Source organism: Syngnathus typhle, linkage group LG5 (assembly GCF_033458585.1).
Source record: "Syngnathus typhle isolate RoL2023-S1 ecotype Sweden linkage group LG5, RoL_Styp_1.0, whole genome shotgun sequence".
Classification (NCBI taxonomy): Eukaryota; Metazoa; Chordata; class Actinopteri; order Syngnathiformes; family Syngnathidae; genus Syngnathus; species Syngnathus typhle.
Window position 1 is genome coordinate 2,261,740 of NC_083742.1, and position 21,629 is coordinate 2,283,368.

A 21,629-nucleotide genomic window follows, 5' to 3' on the forward strand; every position below is an offset into this window, starting at 1 on the left:
AACAGCAGAGACCAAAGGAACAAAGCAAAGTGTTGTGAAATAAAATATTACCTGTAATACGCATTTTGTTATTTGCTGATTGAAACTGCTAATTAAACTGTGAATTGAAACTAATAGGTGGAGAACTGAACTCTCGCTCTTTATATAGCTGACGTGTCTTGCGTAACCGTTCTGCGCATCTGTAATGGTGGCCTCCGTATGACGTCCGGTCCGCGATGGAGATTAAAAAACAAACAATATTTGACAATAACACACCATCGAGGATTGCACCATCGCATCAAACGATGTGTCGTCAATTATGAATTTTACTAAGTGTGTTGGGCAGGATGGCTGAATGCGATGCGCGATTGACAACAAACAAGAAGAAAGGTGAGTTTTATTTCGGGGGAGATTTGTCATGTCTCGTCCCCAGTTTTGCTATGTGTCTAGGTTGCCATAGTTTCTGTTCGCGTCGCCCCTCTCTTCCTGTGTCACCTCAATCGATGTAACGTGTTTTGTATTTAAGTCCTGTCTGCCCCTCGCTCACCGTTGGATCATTGCATGTGTTACTGTCATTCTGTTCCTGTCTTTGGTAATGTCACCCTGTCTTTTTGTTCCACGACTTTGTCGGTCAGTCCTGTTGTTGGTTTTGTTGTACCATGACTTTCTTTAAAAAAAATAAAAAATAAAGAAATTAAAAAAAAAAAATTTGAAATTTTTTTTTGTACCCATGTATAATACGCACCCCAGATTTTAGGACAATAAATTAGTTAAATATTGCGCACTATACACGGAAAAAAACGGTATCTTTAAATTTGAGAGGCGGCGATGATCTGACTGAAATTGATGCAATTAAAGTCCCCAGAGGCGTTCCTGATTAATAAGAATCAATTGACCAAATTGAAGCGGGATGGGAGTCCTCCATTTGCTGCTGGTGGACGATGAACAAGAACGTTGACAGGATAAATTACATCCATTGCAACATGCAGAAATTGGGCAAACGGACACAAGCGGGACTTGAGGCAGTGCACGAACAGCTAGCCACGCCTTCCCTAATGTCAATCCAGAACCGCAATGCTCTTGTTATGTTGTTGTCTGGGAAAGGAAGGGTCTGCGCAATGTTCAGGGAACAATGCTGCACCTTCATCCAGAATGACACCGCCCCTGATGGGAGCCTGACGAAGGTGATTGCAAACTTGCAATCCCTCAACACGAGGATGAAAGAGCACAACAAGTGGATGACTGCTTTTGGGAAGTATAAAGCCCTTGTGTCCTCAATTACTGCTATACTCACCTTGTGTGGATGTTGTTGTATTCCATGTCTCCGTGCTCTGTTTAATCGTCTTATCACTACAGCAATCTCGCCCATGGACGACGAGATGGCCCGGGTATGCCTAATGTCTGAACGGCAGCATGTTGATGATAACGATGATGATGATGCAGTTTTTGCACTTGAGTTTACAGACTTTTTCCCAGATCTGTGTGTTTCCGAATAATGATGTCGCAACATTTATCCTCTTTGGTGGAAATATTTGTGCGCATACTTGTGATCCGACAACTGAAAATCAAGAGAAGTGGTTGTTTTTGGTAATGTAAAAATTGAGCAAATGTGTGATAAACAGGAGGGAAATGTTGGAATAATTTAAGTGAAGCCTTGGCCTGCCAGACCTGTAGGCCTTGTCTTTACGAGTTTATGGCTTTCCTTTTATCTACGTTCTTCCTCTTTAGTGACAGGGATGTCTTTTGATCCCTGTCAGCCATATGTATCCTTCCTGTCCTTATGTTAGCTGTGTGTTTTTGTTCCTGTAAGAGGCCTTCACTAACAATGAGCAGAGCTTATTTGCATAGGCGAAATGTTCTTATTTGGTTGAAAGAAACTTCATTCCTTTTAGTTAACTGTAGGTTTGGTTCATAGATTGTTGTTGATCAGAACTGTTTTTCTTTGTTAAGTGTTAAACACAGTTTGAAGTAGTTGCGTACAAGTTATCCTATATTTACTCAATGTTTGTTTAAGGAACTGCATACCAGTTACCTTACATTTACTTAACATTTGTTTTAGTGTTTAGGACAAGTTACTTATTGTTATTGGGTGTTAATTTACTAAGTAGATAAAGTCTAGCAAAGGTCTAGTTGCATTGTTCCACAGGAAAGCGGCAATGGAAGTTATCTGATCTCACTCGCGGACGACTCGGCCAACAACTGGAGAAGAACAGATGGACAAACTCTGCGGGGGTCACGGCCCGACAATGAAGTGCTAGTTCACACCACACTACATTCCTTAGCTAATCAACGTTGCTACAGACACAATCTTTCCTCCCTTTGGGGTAGCAACGCCTCTGTAACCAGGGCAACCAAAACAGTGATAAAAGGAGCAGAAGAAACATCTCAAATGACTAATGCAAAGGTTGCAGAAAAGGTGCTGTTTTTTGCTGTTTTCCGGACGTGCTGCTGGTCTTTCGGTGGCGGATCCAGATCGGGATTTGGTCAGCAAACTACTGCGGATACGGAAGCAAAGACCGAGGTCCAGATCACCCCAACATTCTGTCTGAAGGTCCCAAGAAGGAGGGGGACGGAGCCTGCGTCGACTGGACCCTATAAATTGGTAGAGCGCATCTCACATGCCGTCCGGCTGGCCGGCAAAGGAGATTCGTCGTCTGTCGCAGTGTGTCCCAGTGAAGGGTTCCTGCAGGGAACCAGATCAGCCATCGACAGTACCCGCCCCCAGTTCATACAGAGGCAGAATAATCCTCTTCCCCCTTGGTGGCCAGGTAGTCCACCCTGAGCCACTGAAGACAACGACCATGCAGCAGACATTCCCAAGTTCTCCCCGGACGGAGCAGATCTGCGAAGGGGGTGAGAATCGTGCTCACCCTCCACCAGTGGGCGTGCCAAGCCCCCAACGGCTGAACAATCGCGAGCAATTTTTATCTTGATTGATAACATTCTGCTCGCCTAAGGCAGAGGGACCGTGTAACTCTTTTCCTGCATTCAATCTGGCCGCAGGTTTTTAAATTACACACACAATTTGGACTGGAGTATTGAGGAAAAACCTCATCTTCACTGGAAGTTATTGCTTTCATTGTATTTTCTTACTTATGTTTGATTGATCGAGATTGACATATTCTTTCAAGATGGCGGCGCGTGCATACGCAGCGACCTCTCTCTGTCCCGCCCAAACGGTGTTTTGTTCGTCTAATGAGTGTTTGTCCGGCAGTTTTTCTTGTTCGTCTCGTCGTACTGAGTCGTGCTACAAGTACGGCAGGCAGGTTCTGCTTGACATCGGCAAAAGCGAGTTTTGTCGAGTTCTGGACTTTGATGCGGGAACATCAAAGGAGCTCGGACTGCTACGTCCTGAAGCGTCGCCGGGCTCGTCTGCTATTCCTCCCCCGGTTGGGAAGCGTCGAAAGCGGTGTGCGAGGAGGCTGAAGAGGGGCAAACGCGGGGGCGTCCGGGCCAGGCTGGCGGCCAGCCCTGCTCGCCCGGCCGTGCCTTCCATTCTTCTGGCGAATGTTCGATCGCTGGACAACAAAATGGATTACATTCGCCTGCTGCAATCTACAAACCGGACAGTGCGGGACTGCTGTGTGCTCGTGTTCACTGAGACTTGGTTGACTGTCAACATTCCGGACTCTGCCGTACATCTGGAGCGGCTAGCGTGCTATCGGGCGGACCGGGCCATTGTACAAGGGGGGAAATCTCGTGGAGGTGGAATATGCGTCTACATCCGTGACGAATGGTGCCGGGACTCTGTAGTGGTATGCAAGCACTGCTCGCCACTGGCGGAGTTCGTGATCATTAAGTGCCGTCCTTTTTACCTGCCAAGGGAATTTACCGCGATTCTGCTAGTCGCGGTTTACATCCCGCCTTCCAACATCGACGGCGACAGGGTCGCGGCTCTTAGTGAACTGTACCAGGCTGTCAGTGAACAAGAGACAGCGCACCCTGACGGTTTCACCATCTTCGCTGGGGATTTTAATCATGCTAACCTGAAGTCTGTTTTTCCGAGGCTTCACCAGCATGTTAATTTTCCTACGCGTGGCGACAGCTTCCTGGACCGGGTCTACTCTTCGCATAAAGGAGCTTTCAAAGCTGCCCCCCTCCCCCATCTTGGACTTTCTGACCATATCACTGTTATGCTTTTGCCCGCATACAGACAAATGGTGAGGGCGTCCAGGCTGGTTCGCAAGCAGGTACGGGTGTGGCCTGAGGGTGCCTCTGATGCACTGCGTGACTGCTTTGGCTCTACTGACTGGGACATGTTTAGGAGGGCTGCCACTTGCGACGATCGGACAGACATTGAGGAGTATACTGACTCTGTTTCCTCCTACATCAGGAAGTGTATTGATGATGTGACTCTCTCAAAATCCATCGTCACTCGGGCTACCCGGAAGCCATGGCTGACAGGGGCTGTCTTCAGGCTGCTGAGGGCCAGGGACAAAGCCTTTAGAGCAGGGGATGAGGCTGGCTTGAGGACTGCGAGGGCCGACCTGTCCCGGGGCATCAAAGAAGCAAAGAGGGCGTTCTCGTGCAAAATTACCGCCCACTTCAAGGACAGCAGGGACGCACGGAGCCTTTGGCAGGGCATTCAGACCATCACGGATTACAAGCCCGCGCCGCAGAGCTGTGAAGGCGACGTCCGTCCGCTCAATGACCTCAACCGCTTCTTTGCTCGCTTCGACGCTCAGAACAGCACTTGCCCGCTGAAGGCCACTCCCCCTTCACACGAGCTGCCCCTGTGCCTCTCCGCCGACAGCGTGAGGAGGGCGCTTGCCGCCATCAACATCCGTAAGGCGGCGGGCCCTGACGACATCCCGGGTCGGGCGCTGAAGGACTGCGCTGGTGAGCTGACGGATGTCTTCACGGACATCTTTAACACTTCCCTGCAGCAGGCCATCGTCCCGTCGTGTTTCAAAGCTGCCACCATCGTACTTGTGCCAAAGAAACCCGCTCCGTCCTGCTTCAATGACTACCGCCCCGTGGCACTTACGCCCATCATCATGAAGTGCTTTGAGCGGCTTGTCATGGAGCACATCCGATCCGTTCTCCCCCCCACCACTGACCCCTTCCAGTTTGCGTACCGAGCCAAGCGGTCTTCTGAGGATGCCATCTGCTCTGCCCTCCACTCGGCCCTCACCCACCTGGAGAGGAGGGACTCGTATGTGAGATTGCTGTTTGTGGACTTCAGTTCTGCCTTCAACACCATTGTGCCACAACGCCTCATCAGCAAACTTGACGCGCTGGGCCTCAGTGCCTACCTCTGCAACTGGCTACTGGACTTCCTCTGTCAGAGGCCACAGGTAGTACGTGTTGGCGACAAAATCTCCGCCAGCATCACGCTGGGCACGGGGCCCCCCCAAGGCTGCGTGCTCAGTCCGCTGCTCTTCACCCTCCTGACGCATGACTGCACTGCAACCTACAGCGACAACCGTATCGTGAAGTTTGCTGACGACACGACTCTGGTGGGTCTCATCACCAAGGGAGACGAGACTCAATACAGGCTGGAGGTTGACCTTCTGACCACGTGGTGCAGGGACAACAACCTCCTGCTGAACGTCGACAAGACCAAGGAGATTGTTGTGGACTTCCGGAAGGGTCACACCCAACACCTGCCGCTGACCATCGACGGTGCTGTGGTGGAGCGAGTGAGCAGCGCCAAGTTCCTGGGGGTGCACATCAGTGAGGATCTCTCCTGGTCCACCAACACCGCGTCACTGGCAAAGAAAGGCCAGCGCCGCCTGTACTTCCTGCGGAAACTCAGGCGAGCGAGCGCTCCTCCGGCCGTCATGACTGCATTTTACCGCGGCACCATTGAGAGCGTCCTCTCCAGCTGTATTGCTGTTTGGGGTGGCGGCTGCACTGACTACAACTTGAAGGCCCTGCAGCGCATAGTGAACACTGCTGGTAAGATTGCTGGTGCTTCGCTCCCCTCCTTGAAGGACATTTACACCTCCCATCTCACCCGCAAGGCGACCACGATTGTGAGTGATGCGAGTCACCCCGCTCACTCTTTGTTCGAGCTTCTGCCCTCTGGGAAGAGGTACAGAAGCCTGCGCTCCCGCACCTCCAGACTCTCAAACAGCTTCATACTCCAGGCTGTTAGGATCCTGAACTCGCTCCCCCGTTCTGCGTAGCGTCCTGTACTTTTACTGTCTGAACTGTCTGAATGCACACTGGCTCTTATTATTTATTATTTGTTATTACTCTTATTTATTGTTTGTGCCTTTTTGTTTATGATGTTTTTTACTTTTGCGCTATGCTTGCTGGCTCCGTTATTTATTGTGTTATCTGTTTATTTATTATTTATTCATCACTCTTACTATTGATTGTTTGAATTTTTGCCTTCTTGTTTTTATATTGTGTCGCGTACATGTATGTCTATCGTGTTATGTGTCTCGTCACCGTGGGATAGAGAAAAACGTAATTTCGGTCTCTTTGTGTGTTGTGACATGTGGAGAGATTGACAATAAAGCTGACTTTGACTTTGAAAAAAAAAAAAAAAAACAGGAGGGATATGTTAGGGTTTGCAGAATATCTTCATCGTATGATTATGTTGGAATGTAACCTGTAATAATTTAACTAGCTTGCCCTGTCTAGACAAAAGTAGTTGACCAAAGTGCTAAGATCTTTTCAACTTATTGACTAGCTGCAGAGGAAGCAATCAAAGTTGCTTTGTTTACAGAACGTCGTAAAAGGTCCCCTGCTATGCTTTGATCAGCAGGGGACCGTCTTCACGTTATCCTGTGTGTTCCCACACCCCCACTTTCAACCCCACTCTGTTTCTCTCAATAAATAAGCACCTGACGAGGCCTGAGTCAGACTTCATTCGACCATTGCTGTAAGCACAGCGACGAGTGAACTCTCCGCCTGCAGGTGTCCAAAATGACTTGCTTGACTCCTGTGTGGTTCTTGCAAAATAAGTTAGAGTGAGCACCACCCTAACAATTGTCACACACACATCTGGCTGTGGTGAAATTTGTCTCTGCATTTAATGTGCTGCTACTCAGGATTTGACACCTAACATCGATCCACTTGTTTAGGCAAAAAAAGCCAAATTTCAGGATCCAGCAGCAGCAAGTAGACAACAGAAGTGCAGTGAGAAAAGGAGAAAAAAGTGTGTTTACACGAAATTTGTTTGTACTCATAATCTTTTATAAAATGTATTTATTTTACTTTGTTTTTCTTTTTGTATTTATTTCAAAGCAGTATGACAATTAGGTGAAAATATTATTGTCATTGCTCCCACTTCAGTTCGTTTAGTGTGGTGAGTTGGTTCAGGTGTAAAACTGCGTTCACTCAAATGTTAAAATAAACCAGTTGTTAACACATTCACCGCCAAACATGAAAATCTTTTTTTCCCCATTGTTTGTGAATGAATGTGTTGTGCTTAGAAAAGATCCCTTGTCATCCGTGATTATAAAATGTAGGGTAGGCTACAAATGTTGACTGAATGATAAAAGCTAGTACTGAAAAACAAAGCTAAATATTTGGAGTTGACATTCTTTTACTTAGCCCGCCCGCCTGAGAACAAAAAGTCTGGATGCGGCCCCAGAGCCAAACTGAGTTTGACATGCCTGCTATAGTTGGAGGAGGACGCCACTTACTTTGCTTATTCTCTGGTCACCCAGCTCAGGCATTCACCCTGGCTGGCTCACAAAGTCGCACAGAGTTCTGGGTGGGAGCACCGTGCCTCGATCACCCGAAGTAGCCGCTTACCGTGCTTAGTTTTTAGTTACCATTCAGGGATTTGCGCACCTGAGAAGCAAACTGTACTGCAAACTGTACTACTACTATCAAACATCGGACAGAATGGCCCGTGCCTTGCACAGCAAAATGTTTGAAATTAGTGAAGGGTAAATAAAACCAATACATGTGTTTGCCTGTATTTTAATGTACTTTATCACATTGCTTTTTCCAAAATTTCGCTCATCTGTACTTTACCAAAAAAGCTTACCGTTTTTTTCCGTGTATAGTGCGCAAAATTTAACGAATTTATTGTCCTAAAATCTGGGGTGCGCATTATACATGGGTACAAAATTTTTTTTTTTTTTTTTTTTTAATTTTTTTTTTTTAGAAAACAAAACCAACAACAGGACTGACCGACAAAGTCGTGGAACAAGAAGACAGGGTGACATTACCAAAGACAGGAACAGAAAGCAAACAGACTTTGAAAGCCGCCCCCCTCCCCCATCTTGGACTTTCTGACCATATCACTGTTATGCTTTTGCCCGCATACAGACAAATGGTGAGAGCGTCCAGGCCGGTTCGCAAGCAGGTACGGGTGTGGCCTGAGGGTGCCTCTGATGCACTGCGTGACTGCTTTGGCTCTACTGACTGGGACATGTTTAGGAGGGCTGCCACTTGCGACGATCGGACAGACATTGAGGAGTATACTGACTCTGTTTCCTCCTACATCAGGAAGTGTATTGATGATGTGACTCTCTCAAAATCCATCGTCACTCGGGCTAACAGGAAGCCATGGCTGACAGGGGCTGTCTTCAGGCTGCTGAGGGCCAGGGACAAAGCCTTTAGAGCAGGGGATGAGGCTGGCTTGAGGACTGCGAGGGCCGACCTGTCCCGGGGCATCAAAGAAGCAAAGAGGGCGTTCTCGTGCAAAATTACCGCCCACTTCAAGGACAGCAGGGACGCACGGAGCCTTTGGCAGGGCATTCAGACCATCACGGATTACAAGCCCGCGCCGCAGAGCTGTGAAGGCGACGTCCGTCTGCTCAATGACCTCAACCGCTTCTTTGCTCGCTTCGACGCTCAGAACAGCACTTGCCCGCTGAAGGCCACTCCCCCTTCACACGAGCTGCCCCTGTGCCTCTCCGCCGACAGCGTGAGGAGGGCGCTTGCCGCCATCAACATCCGTAAGGCGGCGGGCCCTGACAACATCCCGGGTCGGGCGCTGAAGGACTGCGCTGGTGAGCTGACGGATGTCTTCACGGACATCTTTAACACTTCCCTGCAGCAGGCCATCGTCCCATCGTGTTTCAAAGCTGCCACCATCGTACCTGTGCCGAAGAAACCCGCTCCGTCCTGCTTCAATGACTACCGCCCCGTGGCACTTACGCCCATCATCATGAAGTGCTTTGAGCGGCTTGTCATGGAGCACATCCGATCCGTTCTCCCCCCCACCACTGACCCCTTCCAGTTTGCGTACCGAGCCAAGCGGTCTTCTGAGGATGCCATCTGCTCTGCCCTCCACTCGGCCCTCACCCACCTGGAGAGGAGGGGACTCGTATGTGAGATTGCTGTTTGTGGACTTCAGTTCTGCCTTCAACACCATTGTGCCACAACGCCTCATCAGCAAACTTGACGCGCTGGGCCTCAGTGCCTACCTCTGCAACTGGCTACTGGACTTCCTCTGTCAGAGGCCACAGGTAGTACGTGTTGGCGACAAAATCTCCGCCAGCATCACGCTGAGCACGGGGGCCCACCAAGGCTGCGTGCTCAGTCCGCTGCTCTTCACCCTCCTGACGCATGACTGCACTGCAACCTACAGCGACAACCGTATCGTGAAGTTTGCTGACGACACGACTCTGGTGGGTCTCATCACCAAGGGAGACGAGACTCAATACAGGCTGGAGGTTGACCTTCTGACCACGTGGTGCAGGGACAACAACCTCCTGCTGAACGTCGACAAGACCAAGGAGATTGTTGTGGACTTCCGGAAGGGTCACACCCAACACCTGCCGCTGACCATCGACGGTGCTGTGGTGGAGCGAGTGAGCAGCGCCAAGTTCCTGGGGGTGCACATCAGTGAGGATCTCTCCTGGTCCACCAACACCGCATCACTGGCAAAGAAAGCCCAGCGCCGCCTGTACTTCCTGCGGAAACTCAGGCGAGCGAGCGCTCCTCCGGCCGTCATGACTGCATTTTACCGCGGCAGCATTGAGAGCGTCCTCTCCAGCTGTATTGCTGTTTGGGGTGGCGGCTGCACTGACTACAACTTGAAGGCCCTGCAGCGCATAGTGAACACTGCTGGTAAGATTGCTGGTGCTTCGCTCCCCTCCTTGAAGGACATTTACACCTCCCATCTCACCCGCAAGGCGACCACGATTGTGAGTGATGCGAGTCACCCCGCTCACTCTTTGTTCGAGCTTCTGCCCTCTGGGAAGAGGTACAGAAGCCTGCGCTCCCGCACCTCCAGACTCTCAAACAGCTTCATACTCCAGGCTGTTAGGATCCTGAACTCGCTCCCCCGTTCTGCGTAGCGTCCTGTACTTTTACTGTCTGAATGCACACTGGCTCTTATTATTTATTATTTGTTATTACTCTTATTCATTGTTTGTGCCTTTTTGTTTATGATGTTTTTTAATTTTGCGCTATGCTTGCTGGCTCCGTTATTTATTGTGTTATCTGTTTATTTATTATTTATTCATCACTCTTACTATTGATTGTTTGAATTTTTGCCTTCTTGTTTTTATATTGTGTCGCGTACATGTATGTCTATCGTGTTATGTGTCTCGTCACCGTGGGATAGAGAAAAACGTAATTTCGGTCTCTTTGTGTGTTGTGACATGTGGAGAGATTGACAATAAAGCTGACTTTGACTTTGACTTTGACATCATGACAGTAACACATGCAATGATCCGACGGTGAGCGAGGGGCAGACAGGACTTAAATACAAAACACGTTACATCGATTGAGGTGACACAGGAAGAGAGGTGCGACGCGAACAGAAACTATGGCAACCTAGACACATAGCAAAACTGGGGACGAGACGTGACAAATGTCCCTCGAAATGAAACTTGAAATCACCAAGTTTTGGTTTCCAAGGGTGTTTTTATTCCTCTTCAACGTCTCTCCCATACAGAGCCGCCTTTTTCACGTCCGCACGCCTCTTTCCCGTGCGCGCACGGAGCGCGGTGGTGCGTTTATGGGCAGTCGGAGAAATCAACGCCAACAAAAAAAATTACATCCAGCCTAGTTAAGACCATACCAAAGACTATAAAAATGGGACCCATTGCCTCCCTGCGTGTGTGACGATCATTGGGACTTAAAAATAAATAAATAAATGAATAAATTTCATTAAAAAAAATTCATAAAAATCGGGTGCGTATTATACATGGGTACAGGCTTTTTTCCAGCATCAGCATGCCATTTTTAGGGTGCGTATTATACATGGGGCGCACTATACACGGAAAAAAACGGTAGTAGTTGATGGCTGAGAAGAGTAAAATATGTCTCGCATTTAATTTTGTCTGTGTAAATATTTGCATTTTATTCATAGTGCAAGTGTGCATAAAGTGAACAATAGTTTTTTGCTCCATTTTAAAATACATTAAACCTTTATAGCTAAAAATGTCAAGCCCACAGTATCGCCCTCAATTTAATTTGTACTCTCATTTATAAACTTACCAGGAATGCTGATGCAAGCTGCTAAGTATATTCAAAATTGAGTGTGCTCTCACCTTAATTGTCATTTCTTGTACACACTTCAAAGAAATTCAGGCTGTAATACACTGTGCACAATTATTAGGCAAGTGTGTATTCTTACCATATGATAATTTGTATGCATAGTTTCCTAATCCATGCTCTATAAGCTTGAATGCTTACGCGATACAAGCATATGAAGTGATGTGTATTTAAATAATGAGGGATGTTAGGACCTAAGGAGATCAACACTTTATACACAGTGCGTATAATTATTAGGCAGCTTGTTTTCCTCAGGTAAAATGGGCCCAAAAAAACCCTCTGAAAAGTGAGATGGAAACATTTCCTTTTTCATTTTAGTTGCATAATAATACTTCACACTCATAGTTGCCTAATAATTGTGCACACAGAATTTTCCCAAGAAAGCCAGAATCTCACTTTCACTCTCAAACATTCCAGTTTGGGGTTTATTAACATTTTGGTTGACAGAGAGCACTGTAGTTGTTACAAAAAAATAATAATCCTCAAAATACAGTTTGTCTATTAATTGTGTGCACTGTATATGTTAGGGTTTGCAGAATATCTTCATCGTATGATTATGTTGGAATATAACCTGTAATAATTTAACTAGTTTGTCCTGTCTAGACAAAATTAGTTTACCAAAGTGCTAAGATCTTTTCAACTTATTGACTAGCTGCAGAGGAAGCAATCCAAGTTGCTTTGTTTACAGAACGTCGTAAAAGGTCCCCTGCTATGCTTTGATCAGCAGGGGACCGTCTTCACTTTATCCTGTGTGTTCACACACCCTCACTTTCAACCCCACTCTGTTTCTCTCAATAAATAAGCGCCTGACGAGGCCTGAGTCAGACTTCATTCGACCATCGCTGTAAGCACAGCGACGAGTGAACTCTCCGCCTGCAGGTGCCTAAAACGACTAACTTGACTCCAGTGTGGTTCTTGCAAAATAAGTTAGAGTGAGCAACACCCTAACAGTATATTCTGTGAAACATCAGTAATCAGGATTTATGACTGAATAAACACATAAATACAATGCATAAAAGACCAGCAACTCAGAGGCGTAGCCAAGCCGGGGCGAGCCGGGGCGGCGCCCCGGTTAGGACACCCTGCGCCCCGGTTGAAAAAAATCTAGCTTTTTCGATTCTTCATTTTCATGCCGTTTTTTTCTTTCGGTCTTGCGCGAATGTGCTTGCGCTATTCTATGTGCGCGATATTATCCATTCACCGTTTGCCTCCCGGACCCCGGATGTTGTTTTAGCGATCAGCAACTGTATAGAAGCTGACGCATGAAGAAACAACCAGTCTGACCATAAGATGGTACTTTGAAAACTCAAAAAAAAAAAATCCCAATTGTTCTCCCTGGTTTAAAAATGGTCTAACCCAGTGGTTCCCAAAGTGGGCGGTACCGCCCCCCTGGGGGCGGTGGAAAGATCTGGGGGGGCGGTGAGGAAGAAAGGGGCGGTAGGGGGGCGGCAGTCCGAAGTTGAAGTCAGAAGTTTGAACGTTTGTTTGACGATTTGTACACAACACGTGCAGCAGGACGAGTCAGTGGACGACGCATCAGGGTCCGGTTACCACACGCCGCTCAAAAAGTCATATCAAGATTTTTGGTTACAAAAAAAAATCTCTGACTGCTATCAAGTGCTGTGGAACAAGGTCAAGATGTACTTTATTGCGTTCCCAACATCATATTTAGTAGAACAGGGCTTCAGTGCAGTCGCCTTGCTTCTTTCCAAGCAAAGAAACCGACTGAAAATTACTGACTGCGGGGATCTATGACTTCTTCTTAATGAGTTCCAGCCTGATGTTGAGAAGCTTATGTCCCTGCACCAAGCACATCCATCCCATTAATATTACGTGTGAGACAATGAAGTTTACTGGTGGAATTTTTATTTACCATTCTATGTTGCTGAAACAGTTAAAACTGCTAAAAAAATAAATTGGTTTACTAAATTGGGTTTTATTTGTGAAATACACATTTGTGTTTAACCTTTCTCTTTTCAAATTGCAGCATACCAAATATCAAGAAAGAGGTGTTTGTTTCCATATGTGTCTGGGGGGGGGGGGGTGGGCGCTAGGAATTCACTGGGGAGCCAAGGGGGCGCCAGCCTGCAAAAGTTTGGGAACCATTGGTCTAACCCAAGTTGGAAGTCAATCTGATGAATCATTCAGGAGAAGGATACAAAAGTATGACCTATGTAAATGTGCAAAAATTGCCCAGTGTTTGACATTCAAAAATGCATAACTCTTTTCCTGTTCATTATAGGCTGCAATAAACTTTTTGTTTGTCTTGGGGTGCTACACAGGCCTGCTAATTTCCATCGGTCTAGGAAGAAAGGATCAGGATTGGTTTTTAGTTTTCCACTCAAGGTGGCGCTACAGAGCTATTGTTTGTTTACACAGACAAAATGGACTGAAAAATAAACATGAATGCTCAGTATGCAGATCCTTTCAAGTGCTAAGTTATACCTAAAATGACAGTTGAGGTGCTACTGCCTCCCTCTGGACGCTATTTACATGACAGTATGTTCTTTCCTAGGTTACTCTTTTCTTCACCTTCTTCTCTCTGAAAGCATCTCCATAATGACAATATGTCAACATAATCACCTATTAAAAGCAATAAACACCTCTTGTTGTAGATAATGAGCAAGAACATGGACTGGGGTCAACTGTGTGTGTTATGCTCCTCATTAACCAGCACGCAATTGACTGTTAATTTACTAATGACCACAATGTCACATTTACAGCAAATTGAAATATGTCATTTTAAAAGGTTGTCAATTAACCTTGTACTGTGTGCATCCATCTATTTTGTCAAATATATGACTAAATGCATTATATATGTTTTGCCCTGTTGAGTTTCTGATGTTCCACAATCTATGTATGTAGCAGAAGGTAGCTGTAGGTAGCAACAACATATTTTGTCTTAGTGTCTTTTGGTTGAGCCCTAGTTAAACCAATGCAACTGATAGACTCTTTCATTATAAACCTGAATCTTGGCATCCTCTTCTTGTATCGGCGATTTCTAAAACTGTGCATTTTGCATTTGTGATGGTACTGCGCCAACCTGTGCAGAATATTCTTATTTAGAATTGCTAAAACACACACGCACACACACATACACACACACGCACACACAGGCAAAAATGACGATTTCTGACTTCCAGTAGCCCTCAGGTGTGAATAGCAGTATCCATACAAATAAGCAAAATACAGCAGAAGTCACCTTCATTCAGCTCTACTAAGCTAAGTCACAAGTCTCTCTGGAAATGTTTGATTTACTGGATCTTTCTCTAGCATTTATTGATTTATTAATCACTCTGTCAATGGACTAACAACTACTGACCTTTACATGGTCCCTGAGCAGCCCGATTTTAAATGGGCTGAATCGATCTTTTAATGGAACATCAAGGCCTTATAGATTATTTGTTGGCATTTTGTCAGGCATGCATGCATATCCGGATAAGCAAATAAATTGACCTCTACTTTGAAATATATGAACAAGTTGACAGGACAGCATTTCCTGATTAACCTCCATCATCACATTTACAACCTATTTACACTCAAAGCTAATCAGGACAGTTATGTGAGGAGTGTCAGTGGTATTTTACAAGGTTGATATTTGATAAAAATTGTTTCAAATGTTACAATGCACTGATGAAAAGTTCACATTTATTTTTTGATTGTTTATGTAAAAACTACAAACATAACACTTTGTGGAGATAGTTGAGGAATCATACACATTTATGTGTAATGTTTATACATTTTTGCACTGTTAATTACCAGATTTTTTTTTACCTTTAAGGAGGTCTTCAGTCTTGTGTTTGAAAGTTTTAAGTAACAGTATTTCTTTTTCAGTTTTTTTTCCATAGCAGTATTACTTCTTCAAATCCTTTTTATTTTGATTATCGCCAACTGCCCGATGATGGGTGGGATAGGCTCCAGCATGCCCGCAACCCCCGTGGGGACAAGCGGTACACATAATGGATGGATGGATAGCTGTTTCTAGTTTATTACCCAGCTCGCATCTCTGAGGTAAACTATTCCCTATTAGAGTGCTAGTAACAAATAATGTTCTACTTACCAATGTGGAAACAGGTCAGCTGGAAAATAAATAGCATAATAGCTGCTTTGAGGCCTTGGAGGCTTCTGCATTGTTCAGAGATCATTACAAATATGAACAAAAATTAAAGAACCAGAAAAATAAGTGGTATAAGGGCTGCTGGGAAGAACACATCTTGGCCTTCTCTCAGTCCAAGCATGTCACACAAGCCGGCCTGTGTCATACAATACTGGTTTATTCAATAGATGTCAGTCACTGACCCACTAATCGAGAAAGACATGGAACATGCACCAACTAGATTTTGGGCTGGCAGTAGTAATAGCTTGTGCATTCAACAGCCCTGGAGGAAGAATCTGTCAAAACTTCGCAGTGTATTGTGGGTTAATGTTTTTCATACACCCACTCAACATGCAGTCATTGTGGTGTCTGTGTGTACTTCTCCCTCCCCTTCTGTGCCACTGCGATAGCCACTTTCTACATTTGAGCTACATGCAGCCAGCCATACTAAAAACCATAATCTTTGTAATTAATTATGCCAATCCTGTCAATACATGTAACAGCTTTGGTTAGAGCTCAGCCATGCAGCTTAAGCACTAATCAATGGCACAAGGTCTGAACTCAGGCAGTGCCAATATTTTCCACAGTGTAAACGCGAATCCTGCAAGCTCAGGCTGTCCCACATAAAATGCCTGTAGGGTGCAAGCGGCCCAAAAAGCATGTGCTTTTAACATGCTATGATGGTCCTTTGTTTCTGCTAGATGGCTTTTGAGGTATAGATAGAAGTTGGGTGACCCAATGAGCCAGGCGGCGTTGTTCCTAAAACTACTTGAGGCCCTCAGGGAAGAAGGATAACAGCCCCCCAGCCTAGAATATTAAATAAACTGAAAGCACTTGTTATTTTTCTTTATTTCATCTGTGTCCCACCACAGCCTAGTCCAAAGTGTCCCATAGCCTGGTGCTGGTCCGCAGCCCGGTAGTTGAGGACCAATGGTATATAGAACTCAAGGACAACCATCCCAGTCAAATCCAGCTGAGTGTTTTAACAGAACATTAGTCACTCAGTATGCTTAGGACACTAAAAGAAATTTAAAAACCAAACTGCAAAGCCCACTTGAACAAACTTGTTCATGCTTATAACTAACTCGACAGTTCAATAATCTACTGGATTTTCACCTTTTTACTTAGCCAATATTGCCAATTAATTTTTGGATTCCAAGAAAACTTGCAAAAAATTGTCAGAGATATGCTGGAAAATGGCAAAGATCAATGCAGAAAACATCTATAGCATAGTATAGCTCAAGAAAACATGGGGAAGTTAAAGTCCCAATGATCATCACACACACATCTGGGTGTGGTGAAATTTGTCCTCTGCATTTAACCCATCCCCGTGTGATTTTGATCCATCTCCTGGGGGAGAGGGGAGCAGTGAGTAGCAGCGGTGCCGCGCTCGGGAATCATTTGGTGATCTAACCCCCCAATTCCAACCCTTAGTGCTGAGGCAATGGGTCCCATTTTCATAGTCTTAGGTATGACCCGGCTGGGGTTTGAACTCACAACCTTCCAGTCCCAGGGCGGACACTCTACCACTGGGCCACTGAGCTGGTGAACCAGTAAGCAAAATGGACAACATTTTCTAACCAGAGAACCAGGGGGCATATTACAGAAACGTTCTAAGAGAATCTTATCTGTCTATGGAATTTTAGTACCGTAATTAGGAAACGCTTATTACAGAACAGCGTTTCCTAACTTGGTATTCTATCTCAAGATAGGAAAAGTGTATTACAGAAGCATCCTAACTTCTGTCACGTTCCTGCGGCACCTGACTTCCAGCCATGCCCTCAATCAAGCTGGTTACCAGCACCTGCCACGGCTCGTTGGGTCTGCCCTATTTAAACTTAGCCAGTAGTGGTCAGTTCGTCTACTCACTCTGCCCGTGACTCCACCGCTCACTGCGCTCTGCTCACGGTACCCTGCCCAAACGTTTCCCGTTGTTGACTTCGCTCGTGTTCTGACCCAACTCGCTTTGCTCGCTGCCTGCCCTGACTACTCGCCTGTCCTTGACCACGTTCTGATCACTCCCTGCCTCGACCACCTGCCTGCCTGCGTCTCAGACTACTCGCTGCGCTTTTCTGCTCAGTGACACCAGCCAGACTGGCAGTCCAGCGTTCCACTTACCCTTATCCCTATTCAGTAAAGGTTCGTGCTGCATTTGGTCGGCCTGCCTCTGTTCCTGACAGAACGAACTGGCCATTATGCGACCAGCGCACGGACCCTCTGCCCTGGACCGCCTGTCCCACGCAGAGTGGGACATAGGCAAGATTGCAGAGGAGATGGCGACTTTAATGAAGATAGTCCGGCAGCAGCAACAGCAACCATCAGCTCCACCAAGAGCTTGTAGAAGCTCTCAAGGTACTTAAGGATTTGGCTCCTCTGGCTGCTGCGACCCAATCTGCACAAACCCTGTCCACTGCCATCCCACTCAGCCCCACCGATCAGCCTGCCGTTACGTCCACGCCCCGTCCTGCCTCGGAGCCCAGGCAGCTTGTGGACATCTCGGAGCCCAGACTCAGCAACCTTGAGAGGTTCAATGGTGACCCCAAGTACGTCCGGGCCTTTTTGATAAAGTGCCGCGTCTTGTTCAACCTCCAGCCCGTCACGTTCGCCACAGAACCAGCCAAAGTGGGATTTGTACTCACTCACCTTACGGGCAAGGCGTGGCTGTGGGGAATGGCGGAATATGAGTGGCAGGGACCTGTCTATTTGTCGTTCGACGCCTTTGCAGCTGAACTTCTGCGCGTGTTCGACTTGGGCTCAGCCTTGGAAGACGCCTCTGAGGAACTCATCACGCTGCACCAAGGCAGCAGGTCCGTGGCCCAGTACTCCATTAAGTTGAAGACAGTGGCACGTCGGAGCGACTGGAACACCCCAGCTCTCGTCTGCACCTTCCTCCATGGATTCACATCAAGGATGAGATGGTTTCCTACGAGCGCACTCAGACCTTTGAAGATCCCATGGACCTGGCCACACGGGTCGATCGGCGGATCCAGTCAAGACGGCGCGAGAAGGTGAAGTCGACTCCGCCCCCCTCCCGCTGCTGTGACACCAGCCCGAGACCTCGGGTGTCATGGGAAGCCCCTGTTGTCCCATCTCTCCTGTCGTCCGCCCGAGATCCCGTCCAAGTCAGCCAGCGCACCATGAAAACTCCTCCCACCCAGCCCAGCTGGCCAGAGCCGATGGAGATTGGATGCATCTCGCTCTCGCCAGAGGAGCGTCATAGACGCCTCAGAGCTAGGCTATGCTTATGCTGCGGGGGTGAGGGCCACTGGGTGGCCTCTTGCCGGAAGAGAGCCAAGAGCACCCGCCAGCGTTCCACTTACCCTTTCCCTTATTCAATAAAGGTTTGTGCTGCATTTCAAGTCAAAGTCAAAGTCAGCTTTATTGTCAATCCCTTCATATGTCAAGACACACAAAGAAACCGAAATTCCGTTTCCTCTATCCCACGGTGACGAGACACAGAACACGATAGACATACAAGTAGACGACACAAAATAAAAGCAAGAAGGCACAAACAATAAATAATAAATACGTAAACAAAATGAGTGATGAATAAATAATAAACAAATAACCCAATAAATAAGAGGAGCAAAACTGAGCCAGTGTGCATACAGCAGACAGTAAGCATAGCGCAAAGTACAGGACGCTACGCAGAAAGGGGGGGCGAGTTCAGGATCCTAACAGCCTGGAGTATGAAGCCGTTGGAGAGTCTGGTGGTGCGGGAGCGCAGGCTCTCGTACCTCTTCCCAGAGGGCAGAAGATCAAACAAAGAGTGAGCGGGGTGACTCACATCACTCACAATCGTGGTCGCCTTGCGGGTGAGATGGGAGGTGTAAATGTCCTTCAAGGAGGGGAGCGAAGCACCAATAATCTTACCAGCCGTGTTCACTATGCGCTGCAGGGCCTTCAAACAGCAATACAGCTGGAGAGGACACTCTCAATGGTGCCGCGGTAAAATGTAGTCATGAAGGCCGGAGGAGCGCTCGCTTGCCTGAGTTTCCGCAGGAAGTACAGGCGGCGCTGGGCTTTCTTCGCCAGTGATGCGGTGTTGGTGGACCAGGAGAGATCCTCACTGATGTGCACCCCCAGGAACCTGGGGCTGCTCACTCTCTCCACCACAGCACCTTCCGGAAGTCAACAACAATCTCCTTGGTCTTGTCGACGTTGAGCAGGAGGTTGTTGTCCCTGCACCACGTGGTCAGAAGGTCAACCTCCAGCCTGTATTTAGTCTCGTCTCCCTTGGTGATGAGACCCACCAGAGTCATGTCGTCAGCAAACTTCACTATGCGGTTGTCGCTGTAGGTTGCAGTGCAGTCATGCGTCAGGAGGGTAAAGAGCAACGGACTGAGCACACAGCCTTGGGGGGCCCCTGTGCTCAGCGTGATGTTGGCGGAGATTTTGTCGCCAACACGTACCACCTGTGGCCTCTGACAGAGGAAGTCCAGTAGCCAGTTGCAGAGGTAGGTACTGAGGCCCAGCTTGTCAAGTTTGGTCGCCCTGTCTCTGTTCCTGACAACTTCGAATTGTTCTAACTTTAGGATAACCCCCTTTGCTGTCCGAAGTGATGTTTTTGAGTGATGAGGACAAGGATAGGCCTATATTGTTGCAGCAGTCAGGCAAACAAATACAAAACACACAACTGTTATTTCATGAGTGTTGTACAACAGTAAGAGCTGCAGGGCTGTGTTCATTCACCATTGAAACTGTCAATGTAGTTCATAAATTAAGATCATTTTGATGTTGTGCAACATAAATTGGGGTAGGCTACTATGGTATAGGCCAGACATGGGCATACTACGGCCCGCGGGCCACATCCGGCCCACTGGGCCGTTTAATCCGGCCTGCCAAACATGAATAAATTGTATTATTAAACTTTTTTTTGGTCATTTTCCCTGCAATTACTATGTTTACTCCCGGAAGCCGTGTCAGAAAGCTCGGTGCACACTCGGTTGTGGGTTCAAACCCCGGCCGGGTCATACCAAAGACTATAAAAATGGGACCCATTGCCTCCCTGCTTGGCACTCAGCATTAAGGGTTGGAATTGGGGGGTTAGATCACCAACTGATTCCCGAGCGCGGCATCGCTGCTGCTCACTGCTCCCCTCTCCCCCAGGGGATGGATTAAAATCACATGGGGATGGATATAATGCAGAGGACAAATTTCACCACACCCAGATGTGTGTGTGACGATCATTGGGACTTTAAATTTTTTTTTTAACAAAGCCCGTCACAGATCTAGGTTAACGGACCGACACCTCTGCTCTATCCTAAGAATTACCACAACAAATTTTACTCCAGACCATGATGCACTTGCAAAAAAGGGAGCCCAACAATACTATTGATTTCTTTCTTACTTTATTTAGATGTATTATTCTACTGATTCTTCAAGACGATGTATTTGGTCAGAATGTTTGCCGTTTGATGTGATTTCCCCTCATTAGACAAACATATTCCATAAATCTGACCTGCAGGCGCTGAAGTGATGGAAACTATTATTCATAATAACAGTGTTGTATTTGTCAAACGCGCACTTTTTATCGAAGTGCCTCCGGCTCCCTAGTAACGGGTTCAATAAGCCGGGGCGAAGGGACTCGTCCGTAGCTGACCACCCGAGTTAAATTAATTCTACCAGAATCAATCTAATTTCTATACGACGCCAACCCCTTTCAAGTCATCCGACGCGCGAGCCGAGTAACTCAATTCGAGGCAAGTCGCCGGTATGACCGCGCCGTAATGATGGCTCCCTTCGGTTGTTTGATGCTGGTATTACGTTACGGATATTTTTTAGATGCCTTTGTTAAGACCTCAAGGATTCGTTAATTTACTAGAGCGCCCTCACCCTAGCTGAGCTCAAGATAACTACTTCGAACCAGATCTGACAATTCCTGATGTTAAGGATTAAAGCTGTCTTCACTTTAAAAAGAATTGAACGGATTTAAAGAATGACTATGATAGGGAAATAAAGACATTTTAAAGTTGTAATTACCGCATATAAAACCATGCTCGACATAGTTAATACGAAATAATCGATACCGAATTAAGGCTCAAGAAGAGATTTAATGAATAAGCAAGAAAAAGAATTGCAAGTCGAAAAAACAAAATAACAAGACTCACCCACACAGAACAAGAGAGGGGACTAA